Source organism: Sphaerodactylus townsendi, linkage group LG01 (assembly GCF_021028975.2).
Source record: "Sphaerodactylus townsendi isolate TG3544 linkage group LG01, MPM_Stown_v2.3, whole genome shotgun sequence".
Taxonomy (NCBI): Eukaryota; Metazoa; Chordata; class Lepidosauria; order Squamata; family Sphaerodactylidae; genus Sphaerodactylus; species Sphaerodactylus townsendi.
Window position 1 is genome coordinate 130,987,787 of NC_059425.1, and position 13,470 is coordinate 131,001,256.

At 41.5% G+C, this 13,470-nt stretch overlaps 1 pseudogene; it reads left to right on the forward strand.

Moving 5' to 3' along the window:
- Positions 1–7,606: 7,606 nt before the first annotated feature.
- On the forward strand, positions 7,607–7,707 carry LOC125425638 (annotated as a pseudogene).
- Positions 7,708–13,470: the final 5,763 nt, after the last annotated feature.

Here is a 13,470-nt window from a genome sequence, read left to right on the forward strand (position 1 = left end):
AATAAACTTCGAAACCATGCAGCCTTCTTCGAAGTCTGAGGTACTGAGCCACATACGGAGGTAATTTGCATTTATCTATTAAACTGAAGTTTCTAGTGTTTCATTTTTTAATAAAAATGACAAGCATTAATAACAAAGAAGCATGTTGAGATTTGCAGTTTCCTTTCTGCCTTACAGAAATCTTGCAGAATGATAATAAGGACCAAGATTAGGAAGATATAAAGGGGAAAAAACACCCCTCTTCTATTTGAAATTGTTGCATGAGCAGCAATGCATTTTAACCAAAAGTCTTTCAACCATTTTACTTATCACCAGGCCCAGTTTTGTTTTGGCATCCACATAAGAAGTAATTAGAAGTTCTTCTTCTCAAGTGATGATCTTGCCATTGCTAATCTCTTCATCCATGTGCTGCACCTAAGGCATAAGAGCAGCTATTTTACATTGAGTGTCACTTGATTGGATAGTCTGGTTTAAGGCTAGTTAAGCTGTATCCCGATTGTCAAGGGGTGCTATTGCCAGTCCTTCTAAAATCCCATTGTTAGTACCTTTCTGGGGCTTTTCTTCAATCTTTCCAGATAAAGGCGGGACTAGTCCCAGCTGGGTTTTAAAGCACATCCTTAGAAATCTTTCCCCTCAGGCTAATGCTTCCACTGGCTTGCTTTCTTTTCTCTGCCTAGGTTCCCATGACATTCACAAATAAAGCTGTTCTGCCGGTTTTGAGACAGAGGAAAGGAGACTGCCTTCCCATTTTCCTTTGATTGTAAGTTCAGAGCCAAACATGTCAGGAAATGGATTTTTTTAAAAAAAAATAAAGCCATCCTACGAATAATTAACATTTGTGTACAAGAATCATTATGTTGCCAGGTAAGAAGCAAACTGCATTTGCCATTGGAGCAATTGTGAATATCTTGAGAAGTGGCTGAATTAATGATGTTTCAAGAAATGCTGAAACAATTCTTTCCCTTTCATGATTTTTTTAAAAAAACTACTACAACATTATGTCTTAAAATATGGTAATTAGAATGTAACTGAAGACTACATATAATAGAGAACAGTCTAGGCAGTAGTTGAACATACTGCAATCAACAGGAGGTATAAATGACATCTTCTTGAATGTAATAAAGATAAATTTGCAATTCTAATAAATGTAAAATCTGTAGAATGTTACAAATATTATAGAAAGGAAACAATTAGAGATTTGTCCACATAAAATGTGGACAACTAAACAAACAGGGTGATATTTTGGAAAAAATGTTGACTTAATTGAACAGCATATTAAACCGCAATCTTAATTTTCAACATGTGAGTAATGCAATCTGCTTTAGCAAATTTATTCTCAGCCTTAAATGTAAGAGATTTATAACTGTAACAAGAATCCTGTAATTTTGCTCCAGTAAAACGCATCCCCGGACTTACCTGGGGATGCCGTTGCAGCAGAAGAAGGGGCAAAGCAAGCCCCAGATCCCGAGCACCACACTGGGCATGCTCAGGAAATGAGCATGTGATGGGACCCAGGTCACATGGCAGAGGCCCCGTCTCATGTGTAAAAGGTGCAGGTGCACCTATATAAGGTGGTGCGTGGCATGCTCTGGCCTTTTTTGAGGCAGCAGAGTGAGCAGACCCACCCAACGTCCCCAAGGTTAAATGGGTTTAATTGAGTTTAAAATGTTTGTTAAAATGCTTTTTCGTCACAGCCTTGGTGAGTATGGGCATAGGAGCACATCTTTTCTGGGGAGGTCGAGCTTACGTGCCTGACCTCCCCATGGTTGGGAGCCTCAATAAGAGATCTGGGGGTGGGGCAGGCTTGATAACGCAAGTTGGAGAGGCTCTGCTAGGGAGTCAGCTACCCCTGGCAGGAAGGGGAGTTACAAAATGGGCATGCTCCCAGGTGGCACCTAGTAACTTCCTGTCCCAATTCCCTAATAGGGATTGGGGATGGTGCCAGGTCAGCAGGGGTGTTGCCCGGTGGCTAGGATGTGCCCCTTATGCTTGCCCAGCTTCCTATCTTGTGTTTAATAAATAGGGCTGCAGCCCAACTTTATTCCAAAGTGAACTCTGTTTACGTTATTGGGGCGAGCGAGACTCCACATATCAGGACACAACAACTCTTTTGGTCAGGTGAACATGACATAGATCCTTGCCCCACAGGCATCACTGAGCCTCCATGGAGAGACAACTTTAGCTCAGAAAAAAGCACACCATCAGGTAGACCCTGTCTTGGTTTTTTCCCCCCTACAAACATTATAGTATACACCCCAAAGAAGTCCCCTAAAATACTTTGGTAGCTGATTTCTCTTAAAGTTTTACACCACATATTTATGCTCCAGTTAACAGTCTGTTCCATAGAAATGAATAGAAAATCCATTGTGTGTAAAAAAGATCTTGTTTTCTTTTTTCTTCTGCTGCTCAGAATTTATGTTGACTCATAACCTACGCATATGGTGACATTATGAGAACCAGAACTATTATCCTCTTATTTCTAATAATTTAGCAAAATACACGAACACATATGCAAAAAGCCTGAAAAATCCCAAACATGTGTATATAGACTGTGTATCATGGGCACCAGATAGCAATATTACCAGAAAATTGGACAATAACATATATTACTGACTTCAAGATAGACATGCAGGATATTTTAAAAGGTTAATGCATTTGGCTGCGGCTTAAAATAGTAATTAACATTAATGTAGACTTGTTTGAAATAAAGGATTGAATAATACATAAACAAATTGTAAAGCCACTGATATATCAAAAGGGCAACAAGTGCTACAAGGAGTTTCATGAGGATGTACATTAAGGCACGATTACTGTCGTGTCAAAAGCTTTCATAAAAATTAATACTATTTTACATGTTTTGCTAACCTTTTTACATTATGATTGAGATTACTGGTAATCTTTTGCATGGCAGAGATTGTGACTATAACTTTGAAGTTTCTTAGAGCAAGATATTTATTAAGTGGATGAAAATTAGTAATGTATATTTATTAATCTAAAAAGGGGAAAATAGTAATACATTTCACAACCTTCTATAATTAAGATATCATGCAGATGGAAAACAGAACAGAAATATCTAACTGGATGGGAAACATAGAAATATTCTCATTTACATAGTGTTGAAAGGTGTGCTATGGCATTTTGCAAAGCAAAGCTCTTTTTGATCAGCATATGCGAACACCATTGTGATATAAATAACTGGCCAATGAAAGGAAATAGCAACAAAGAAGACCCAAGTTTAACAAAAGAGAGGAACACATTCCAGGAAAGAACAAACAGGTGTCATCTTTCTTCACTTCACTCACTCCCCAAGATAGTTGGTATGATTCACAAATAGAAGAATGGTAATTCTATAAAATGACCCTTGGAATCAGAATGCAAAGCATTTTACAAAGAGTTTGGAACACCATATGGTGGCAGTGGCATCAGAGCTAGTCTGAGATGCAGACGCAAAGCAGCAAAGTTACACAGTGGGGAGATCAAAGCCCCAATCCATATGGCTACGATGTGAATACTACTAGAACTCTGAAGGAACACATTATTAGAATATTAAATAAGTGGTTGACAGAGTCACAAGAAAGGAACCATGATTTCTTGGAGGCTGCCACTAGATTAAAGAAATCTTAGTCAGTTAATTGCCTGACTTTCAGTTGCATAATTAATAGATTAAGTTTGTGTTAATTTGCATATGCCTAACACTTAAATTCCTCATAAAATAACTTGCCTTTATCTTCAGGATTTAAAAAACAAACTAACAAACAAAATGTATTCTATTTCATCAGAGGTATCCTGCTTTTGTATTGTACATGGAGGTTCCTTTTCTAACGGTACCATCTTTTAAGCCAACACAGGCTTTTTATAAAAGATACAGTTCATATTCAGTTAGTATCTATTGAATCTCTTGCATTTCTTCAGCTTTATATAGTTTTGGATGATGTATTCCTCTCCACTAAGAGTATGTGACTAGTGTGAGTAGCATTTGCCATTACACTGTACTTTCAACCTAGCCTTTGAGGCACAACATTAGATTCTTTTCTCTTAAGGGTGAAACAAGGTTAATATAGGTCACCCCGGATGCCATAAGGGTGGTAAATTTCCTATATATGTGCTATTCCTGCCAAGATGTAGGTGGGAATACACATACAGGAGCCTGTTTCTGCATGTATATAGTCAAAACTAGTTGTGGACTGGAATACTTAAATTCCAGAGGGGAGGATATGAATGAATTTTCACTGTAATCCTATGCAAAACTGCACAGGATAGCTCAGTTTAGCCTGATGTCATCAGATCTCAGAAGATAATCAGGGTCAGCCCTGGTTAGTACTTGGATGGGAGACCACCTAGGAATTCCAGGGTTGCTGGTCAGAAGCAATGACAAGTCACCTCACCTTATTGCCAACAAAATACACTTTCAATCAACTTTGAAAAAACACAGCCCCGGACTTACCCAGGGCTGCTATTGCAGCAGGGAAGGGGAGAGCTGCAGAAGCCAGGCTACAGGGTGGGGTGGCTAGACGGCAGCGGACATGCCTCAGCATCCTCGGCGGGGGAGGGGGCCAGCCGTGGAGCTCTGTCAAGGTCCTCAGAGTGAGTGGAGCACTCTGCGCTCCCTTTCTCTGGGGGCGCAGCAAGACTCGGCAGCTAGGCTGAGCCACAGCTCATTGGGGGAGCATGGGTGCCCTTCGACAGCATTGCACTGCTGCGGTGCTCACTCGCCTTGGCAGTGCAGCGCATTGGGTCATGCAGCTACGTCATTTAGCAGAGTTGGGGATGGATTCCGAAGGGTGGGGGCCCTAGTTTCCACCCCATGCGTACATGAGGATGGCTGGGCTAGTCTGGCGGGGCCCCCTGAAAGCGCAGTCTTCTAGGGAACAGTGGCCCCTCCCCCTCCCTCAGGCTAGCAGGTAGGACAATGCAGCTTTCTGGATGTGGCAGCCGCCCGACGTAAGCACATACTGCCATGACCTGGGTGGCTCAGGCTAGCGCTTTGATCTGGAAGGCCCAGAGTAGTCCACTCTAATCTGATCTTGGAAGCTATGTGGGGCCAGCCCTGGTTAGTGCTTGGAAGGAAGACCACCTGGGAAGTCCAAGTTGGCAGGCAGTGGCAAACCACCTCTGTGGTCTTTTAACCCTCTTCATTGGGGAGGGGTCATGGCTCAGTGGTGGAGCAATGACTTGGCACACAGTGGGTCCCAAGTTCTATCCCCGGCATCTCCGCTTAACAGCCCAGGTGGTAGGTGATGTGCATTATTGTTTTAAAAAGACTGAGAAGATTCTATAGCGAAAGTCAGAAGTGAGTTTGAATGAATAACTGTGCAAACCTCTGTTAGGAACGTTTAATTGCAAAGGATAAATGTGGTGGTTAGACAGAGTGACCCTTTGTGTCTTTTCTTCTCAGTGTGTTGTGGTGCAATATATATCAAGCAGGGCTGATACTCACCAAGAGGTTATGATGCTCTCACATTTCTCCAATTCTAGTAGTATGAGCACTAAAGGCTAAAATGATTGCTGCACTAAAAAACAGATGGTGACTAACATTGCCACTCTAGCTTCAGGTGGAAGTGTGCAACTTAGATCTCAGGCACTTTGTGGTAATGTGAGGTAGGGGAGCATCATAATGCCTCAAATCAAGCTAATAGCCTCTCTTCAGAATGTTTGGGCAGCTACCTTGGTCAGGCAATCATGGAAGTTACTACAAGGTATTAATGTCAGCTTAGCATGCAGAGGGTTCCATGTTCCACACCTGATGTCCCAGTGAGGGATTAGGCAGTGGTTGATGTGAGGGGCTTTTGCTTTGGACCTAGTGGAGCTGCCGCCTGTCTGAGTGGGTGAGGCTGCCAATGGGGACCAAGTTTCTGATCTGGTATAAAGCAGCGCCATATGCTAAAAAGAAATTCTGCAGTACTTTCTATACATTCAATTACTGAAAAGACTGCTGGCTCTGATATTGCCCATGAGAGTTTTTTTTAACATGAAAGTATTATGCAAAGGTGGTTGGTATCTAAGGAGCAGCAGTGGCATAGGAGGTTAAGAGCTTGTGTATCTAATCTGGAGGAACCAGGTTTGATTCCCAGCTGTGCTGTGGAGGCTTATCTGAGGAATTCAGATTAGCCTGTACACTCCCACACATGCCAGCTGTGTGACCTTGTGCTAGTCACAGCTTCTCGGAGCTCTCTCAGTCCCACCTACCTCACAGGGTGTTTGTTGTGAGGAGGGAAGTGCAAGGAGATTGTAAGCCCCTTTGAGTCTCCTGCAGGAGAGATAGAGGGGATATAAATCCAAACTCCTCTTCTTCCTCCTCCTCCTCCTCCTCTTCTTCTTCTTCTTCTTCTTCTTCTTCTTCTATTACCATTGCTTGTACAATGGCTGTGGGGAGTATTCAGCTAAAGCCATTTGGAATGGCACACGTTAAAATGTGAAACACAATGCAAGCAACTAGCTTCCTTGATAAGTACATGTCTGCAAGCTGGCACTATGGAAATTTTGATTTTTTAACTATCAAAATAAATATTTGCTGATCAATGAGCAGAGGGATCCTTTTAACAAGTATGACTGAATGTGGTAATTAAAGCCACCATCCTCCCCCAGGGACAAAATGTAACTGAAAGCCTTATAACTACCTTGATAGCATTAGAAGGCAATAAGGTGGAAAATTCTGATAAGGCTTTGTTAAGATGGCAATGGAATTTTGTGCTCAGTAATCACCAGGACAGCCCTACAGGTGCCTTCCCTGTGTTAAGCAGGACCAGTCTGTGGTGCTTAGGACGTCTCAAGACAGTGTAATACATGAGCAGATCAGCCTAATACAATTAGGTTGCAGATGACAGGACAGACCATTTGGCCCCGCAAGGAAACTGCCTTTTATTTTTGTGCACTATAGTGCTCTCCATTTCTGTCACTAGTGCTGGTGGAATGGTTTAGTGCCGCATGGCCAGCTACCTTGAATTCACTTCTGTCCACTATGCCCTGATCTGGATAGCCCAGGCTGGCTCGATCTTGTTAGATCTCTGAAGCTAATCGGAATTGGCTTTGGTTGGTGTTTGACTACCAAGGAATACCAGGATCACTGGGCAGGGGAAAGCATGGAAAACCACATCTGAATATTGGTGCAGTATGGACAGTATGCTATGCAAACGTCTGTCAGAGGCAATTGTAATGCTATGCCTATGCAGCATCAGTCAGTGGGGATTTCTATCACTAGTTGTGTGAACTAGCAATGAGGTGTTCTTTTGATGCCTCCCATTCTTATGTTCGGTCAGTGGGCAAACTTAAACAAGAAGTAAGGGTTTCTCAGCTTTACATGGGGATCATGGTGGGTTATGATAATAGAGAAGGACTGAATATACGTCTGGGCAATGGTTTATCCCCAAACTACCAGGTTTGGTGTGCCAGGGTTCTTTTTTTCAAGGAGAAGTTGGTCTTCCCCATATTTTCTCCACAATTCTCTGCTTTCTTGGTGCCAAGTGTTGTTTATGTGCTTATAGTTCAGAGGCCTGGGAATGGGTTACCCCATTGGGCCCCTAACTTTGCCTGCATGGTTATGCATTGGGAGGCCCTTCTGCACTTGCCTTGCTCATTCCACAGCCATCTGAATGGTTCTGACCCATCAGTGCTTGCTTCGGCAGCACATATACTAATATTAGAGTCATACAGAGTAGATTAGTATGGTCCCGGCATGAGGATGTCACGCAAATTAGGTTTCATAGTTAAGCCTCCAGTGCTGGGGTGTATACTCCTCCTTTCTGGGTCCGCTTTGTGCATCCTTTTGGACATGTTCCTGGGGTGGTTTGCAGTCTACATCTGCAACAACCTTTTCAGAGGCAGTATGGTGCCATTGAATGCGACAGCCAGGCATTGATGCAGGTGGTCAACAGATGCCAGCCAGCCACAGACTACTAGACCAAGACAGACACCTATTACATCCTCACAAGCCATGAATATGTTCGCCAGGAATATTTGGAATAACTCCTTCTGCTGACTCAAGCACAAAATATCTGACTACATTAAACAATCCAATACACTGTAGAGCTTTTTCTCTAGCAAGATTGAACATCTTTCTCTCTGCAGTCTCTCTAGGGTGATTTTCACAAACTCCATACTCTGCTCGTCTATGTATTTGAGATCTTAACAAACCAGATACGCTCATTCATATTATTCTTCACTATCCTGTACATAATGAAGCCCAAACACTTGTCCTTGGACAATTGCTTGATGATCAAAAAGATCTTTCGGACAAGGACTGTGTGAAGCTTTTGTTGGCAGATAAGAATGAAGCTATCACATTTACGATGGCTCATTTCCTATGTGTAATAATGGTTGACAGATCTCATTACGTCTACCATAACAGCAAGCCAAAAACAGCAAGCCACATAAGTTGTTCCCTGGCTGTAAACAAACTTTTAATCTGTTAATGATTTCCTTCTATGCACTTTGGTAATTATTTATAATACGCCATTAAAGGTTTTTGATTTGTTTTGATTTGAAGTCACTTCTATTCATTTCTTGCCTTAAAACCCCTACAGGTTTGCCTTAAGTCAGCTGTGACTTGATGGCACTTTATATAAAGGTAAAGGTAGTCCCCTGTGCAACCACCATGTCCCTCACCCAAAAATCCATTGAAGTCAGCTGGCTTAGGATATAACTCTGTGTATAATTGCACCACTTCTAATGTACATATATATGTAGATACCTGCATACGGATATTAAAGGCATTGCTCAGAATGAGGTTGATTATTTACTCCTTGAACAGTAGAAGTATATTGTTAACTCTTGATAGTGTATTGTTGGATCATTAGTATTTGACCAAAAGTACAACTGATATAGTAATGCAGGGCTCATGTATTGAGGAAATGAGTACATCAGGCAGACTACAAGCTTCTACAATGTGTAAAGCAGAGAGCAGGGGGAGTGCCTCTAGAGATCCTTGGTAGAACAGGGATCTTTGGTAGAACAGGGATCTTTGGTAGAACAGTGATGTTGCAAGTGTGCGCTTCTTTCATGAGGGTAACATTTGGGGGTGGGGTATTGCTTAGTTAATGGCATATTAATCCATGAATATTTATTCATATTATAGCACTGCAACCTTCACTCAGGATTTTGTTACATTTTTATTTGTTATCATTGGCTATTTTTAACTGTAGGTATCAAAACATGATTAAAAGAAACAGTTTTTTCCCCCTCAGATGTTTCCATGCTGAGCACAGCAGTAAAAAGTAATTGCTTCTCTCTCCAAGAAGCAATGTGTGGGTTCTTAAACTCTAAAGTAATAGACACCTTCTTTGGACTCAAATAATACTCCTTTCCTCAGGAGGGAGAACTGTTGTGCTATATAGAACAGATTATTTTTAAAAAGAAGGATTATTTCCTCTTTGGAATTTGGGGGATTTTGTTGACTTGCATAGAGAAGACAGTCAAAACTTTCTGGCAAAAGAAGTTTCCTTTTCGAGTGGTAAGTGGAAACATGGTTAGCTAAACTATCTGGTTCTCAATGAAAAAAACTTCCAAAGCATATGTTTAATTTATTGTCGAAGGCTTTCACAGCCGGAATCACTGGGGTGCTGTGTGGTTTCTGGGCTGTATGGCCGTGTTCTAGCAGCATTCTCTCCTGCCGTTTCACCTGCATCAGACTACTTCTATTCAGATGCCTCACCTATTGCTATCTCGTTACTCACTTGCCAGGCCACTCCTATTCAGATGCCCTCACCTATTGACCTTTACTCACAGATATATATATATACAGCCACCGATGCAGGCGAAACGTCAGGAGAGAATGCTGCTAGAACACGGCCATTCAGCTCGGAAACCACACAGCACCCCAGATATGTTTAATTTATGTCTCCCATGTGTGATCTCAAACTAATCTAAGTGTGTCATTTTTAGAAATTGTTTAAACATGTTACTAAAATAATTATTCTGCATACAGTGGTGTAGTAGTTAAGGGTGGTTATTCTAATCTGAAGAACTGGGTTTGATTTCCCACTTCTCCACAGGAGCAGCGAACTCTTATCTGGTAATCCTGGCTTGTTTCCCAACTCATACACATCAAGACTCCTTGGTGACTTTGGGCTAGTCACAGTTCTCTCAGAACTTCCTTAGCCCCAACTATCTCACAAAGTGTCTATTGTAGGAATGGGAAGGGAAAGTAATTGTAAACTGTGTTGAGTCTTCTTAAAGGCAGAAAAAAGCAGAGTAAAAAACAACAGTACTACTATTACTGCTGCTGCTGCTGCTGCTGCTGCTGCTACTACTACTACTACTTCACTGTGGCTGATTCTGATTCTGCCAAAAACAGTGGTGTGAAAATGGTGTGAAAACAGTATTTACACCGTTTTAAACCCTTTTACACCATTTTCACACCGTTTTCACACTGCTTTTTTTGACCCATGCGGAATCAGCCTTTATCTTTCTTTGTATTCCAGGTTTTTTTTTTAACAAGGAAAAGGTAATTAACACCATGGTCATTAAAAAGCACCACGTCATTAACAACTTATGGGGTGATGTCACATAATGATGTTTCCTACGTATACTTTGTCTGTGGGGTAGTTAGCCATTGCCTCCACCAATCATATTCCAGAGAGAATAATATAATCAATAGATCTAATACTGGTATAGCTTCACCTCTGATATTTAAATTCAGAGCTTGGGGCCATGGACAAACAAAACTTTCTACAAATATGAGTAAATTCTCAGGCTTGTAGAAAAATGTGAAACATATATATTTTAAAAGGTAGTTAAAATTATCTAAAATGAGAGCAGCAGTGCCTGTAGCTGCAAGAAACAGATGCTCTCAATGGTCATTGTTAAGCAATCACAACAGTATTGCTAGTTTTCAAACCCTGGCTTTTGTTAGCAAAAGACAGGAGGAGGGGAAGGAACATTTCTATGACTGTTTTGGCCTCTGAAGGATGACTCACTGCAGTCAAGCCTGGCAGTAATAATCAGGCACTATGCTACTATGCTATCAGGGGAAAGCAAAGTAAAGCAGGAAATCAGGTCAAGGTAGGCAGGTGAGGGCATGGGTGGGTAGGAAGGACAAAAGGAAGCATACGAAGATGAGAGGCTAAGGGGGTTTCCAGGGAGGGGGAAAAGGAAATAGTGGGCTACAGGAAAACGAAATGCCCCAATAAGTTCTTGCAAGTCTTCTGCTTATGTTCATATATTATTGGGTTACAGAGATAGTTTCTTTTCCATGATACAGGACATACTTCATGTTTCTTTCCTTTCCATATACCCTTCTCACTAGATTTGACACAGGGACTTTACTTCTTCAGTTTTATGGCAAGGTTTGCATAAAGAATAGGAAGTGAGCTGTCGTATTTATGGGTGCAAATTTAAAAGTTTGGGTTGTTTCTCACATTATGGCACATGGGTGTGATGAAGGTTGGGATGAGTAAATGTTCCCTGTTTCATCTTTTCCAAGCTCTTTCCGTGGTCTTCTTCTAGCCTGAGGATAATTTTATGAATGCCACACTCTTTTATGGCTTATTTATTACTAATCATTTCTATGTTGTTGCTCTTACAATTTTATGGTGGCATTCCAAATGAATATAAAATTTTGTCAACCATCTGCATGTTCCACTTTTCATTGTGTTTCAAGTTCCTGAGTATTGTGACACGTGACATGGCATTGCTAAGTGCAATGTATGCATTTGTATCTGTAATATGTGTATAATACCAATTTGTTGGTGCATGAATGATGTTGAAAATATTTGACAGTGAAAAATTGATGCAAGGATCCTAAAGATAATGAACCTTGGGTTTGATTAATACCAGAGAGGAGCAAAGTAAAAATGGAAATTTTTAGAGATGAGAAAATATTTGTGGAGATACGCCTTGGGCATACAGACTGAATCCAGTCTTCCCTTATAAAAGAAACAGGCTTTTTTGTACTTGTATTTGAGTAGTGGAGCAAAATTTTGATTTAATGTGAATATAATCTGTACATTCACTGAAATTTAAAAATGAGTGCTAATTTGTAGCATATGTTTGCATCACTATAAAAGAGAACTGAGCAAAGAGAGATTAATGCAAAATTATGTATTATTGTGCTCAAAGGCATCAACTCCTAACAATTTTCAATATAATGAAGGCTAAATGTTGTGCATGATTAAACTAGTCATATGCAAACAATACTTAGGAGGACCAAAATGGTATTCTTTGTGCAATTTGTCTTTTTATTGTAAAACAGGGATAATGAGTGATGCAGTAATAGTAGAAGAAATAAAAAAGAAGCTATAATTTATTTAATGTGTACTTGCATAGTACACAACAGTACTATAAAGTACACTTTGATACTAAAAGTAGGCTTTCAGTAAATGCAAACCAGAACACCCCCTGCCCCAAAAAAGGGTGGCAATAAAAGGGGGCAAAAAAACGGATCCTAACAAATGCCTGGGTTTTTATTTTATTTTTTGCATTTTTGGGCCCACTACCTTAAAAAAAAGACCCCACGCCCTCACTCCCACTTACTTGCAGTCTGTCTGAGTCCAGCATTGAACAGTGTGCCCTGTCTCCAAATTTCATATGGATTTAGGAGGCTGAGCCCACAGTTCAATGCTGGACCAAGCCAGATTTAATCTACAGTTTGACATTGGGTCTCCAAAGCCCACACTTTAAAGTTGGACCTGATCAGACCAAACCCTGCATTGAACCACAGGCTTGGCCTGGCTGGGTCCAGCTTTGATACTGCTGGCTCTGTCTCTTCAGGTCATAGCTTGCCTACTACCTTCTTGCCTTCTGAGCCTCCCTGTGGAAGATTGCAATGACTGCCCTGTTCTTGATGCTGCCCCATCTGCACTCCAGAGGCGGAGCGAGGAGAAACTGTGCACAGGGTACGCATGCGCCCTGCCACAGTGTAACCCACCCACCCCACCCTGGAACATCCCCAGAATGCCATGCCATGCCCCCGCCACACCCCCTCGATGGGCCAACTATGCCTTTGCTGCTGCTCCACCCAGGGCGTCTTGCCCCCCATTCTGTGCGCTGATGCGCTGTCCTGCCCCTGGTCCGACACTGCAGGTGAGTGTTGCTACTGGATCACAGATCTGTGCTACCAGGCAGATTGTTTCCAGATAGCCTGCCATACTTCTGCATTTCTTCTCCAGAAGATGAAAATGACAAGGCTAGTGTAATGTAAAGTCATTTATTTCATGTCGAAGTTAAGGGTTGTGACTACCTGTGCTTCAGTATTTTACAGTTTGGTTCATGACCAGCTTAATGGTTGTGAGCAAGATGCTGAACATTCAACCAGATATTGAATAAATCTGGTTGTATCCAATTTGTTCAATGTCACTGTATTCCTACAAGGTTTTCTCACAACTGCTGACAATAAGCCCCATCCAAAGGGGTGGGCCAAATCTGCTCTTGGGAGTGGTGCTCTGCTGTGCCAGCAGATTTGCCTTCCACAGGGTACATGCATCATCTATAGTACTCTTGCATATAGCAATGTTAGCATACCATGCCGAATGTGTGAGA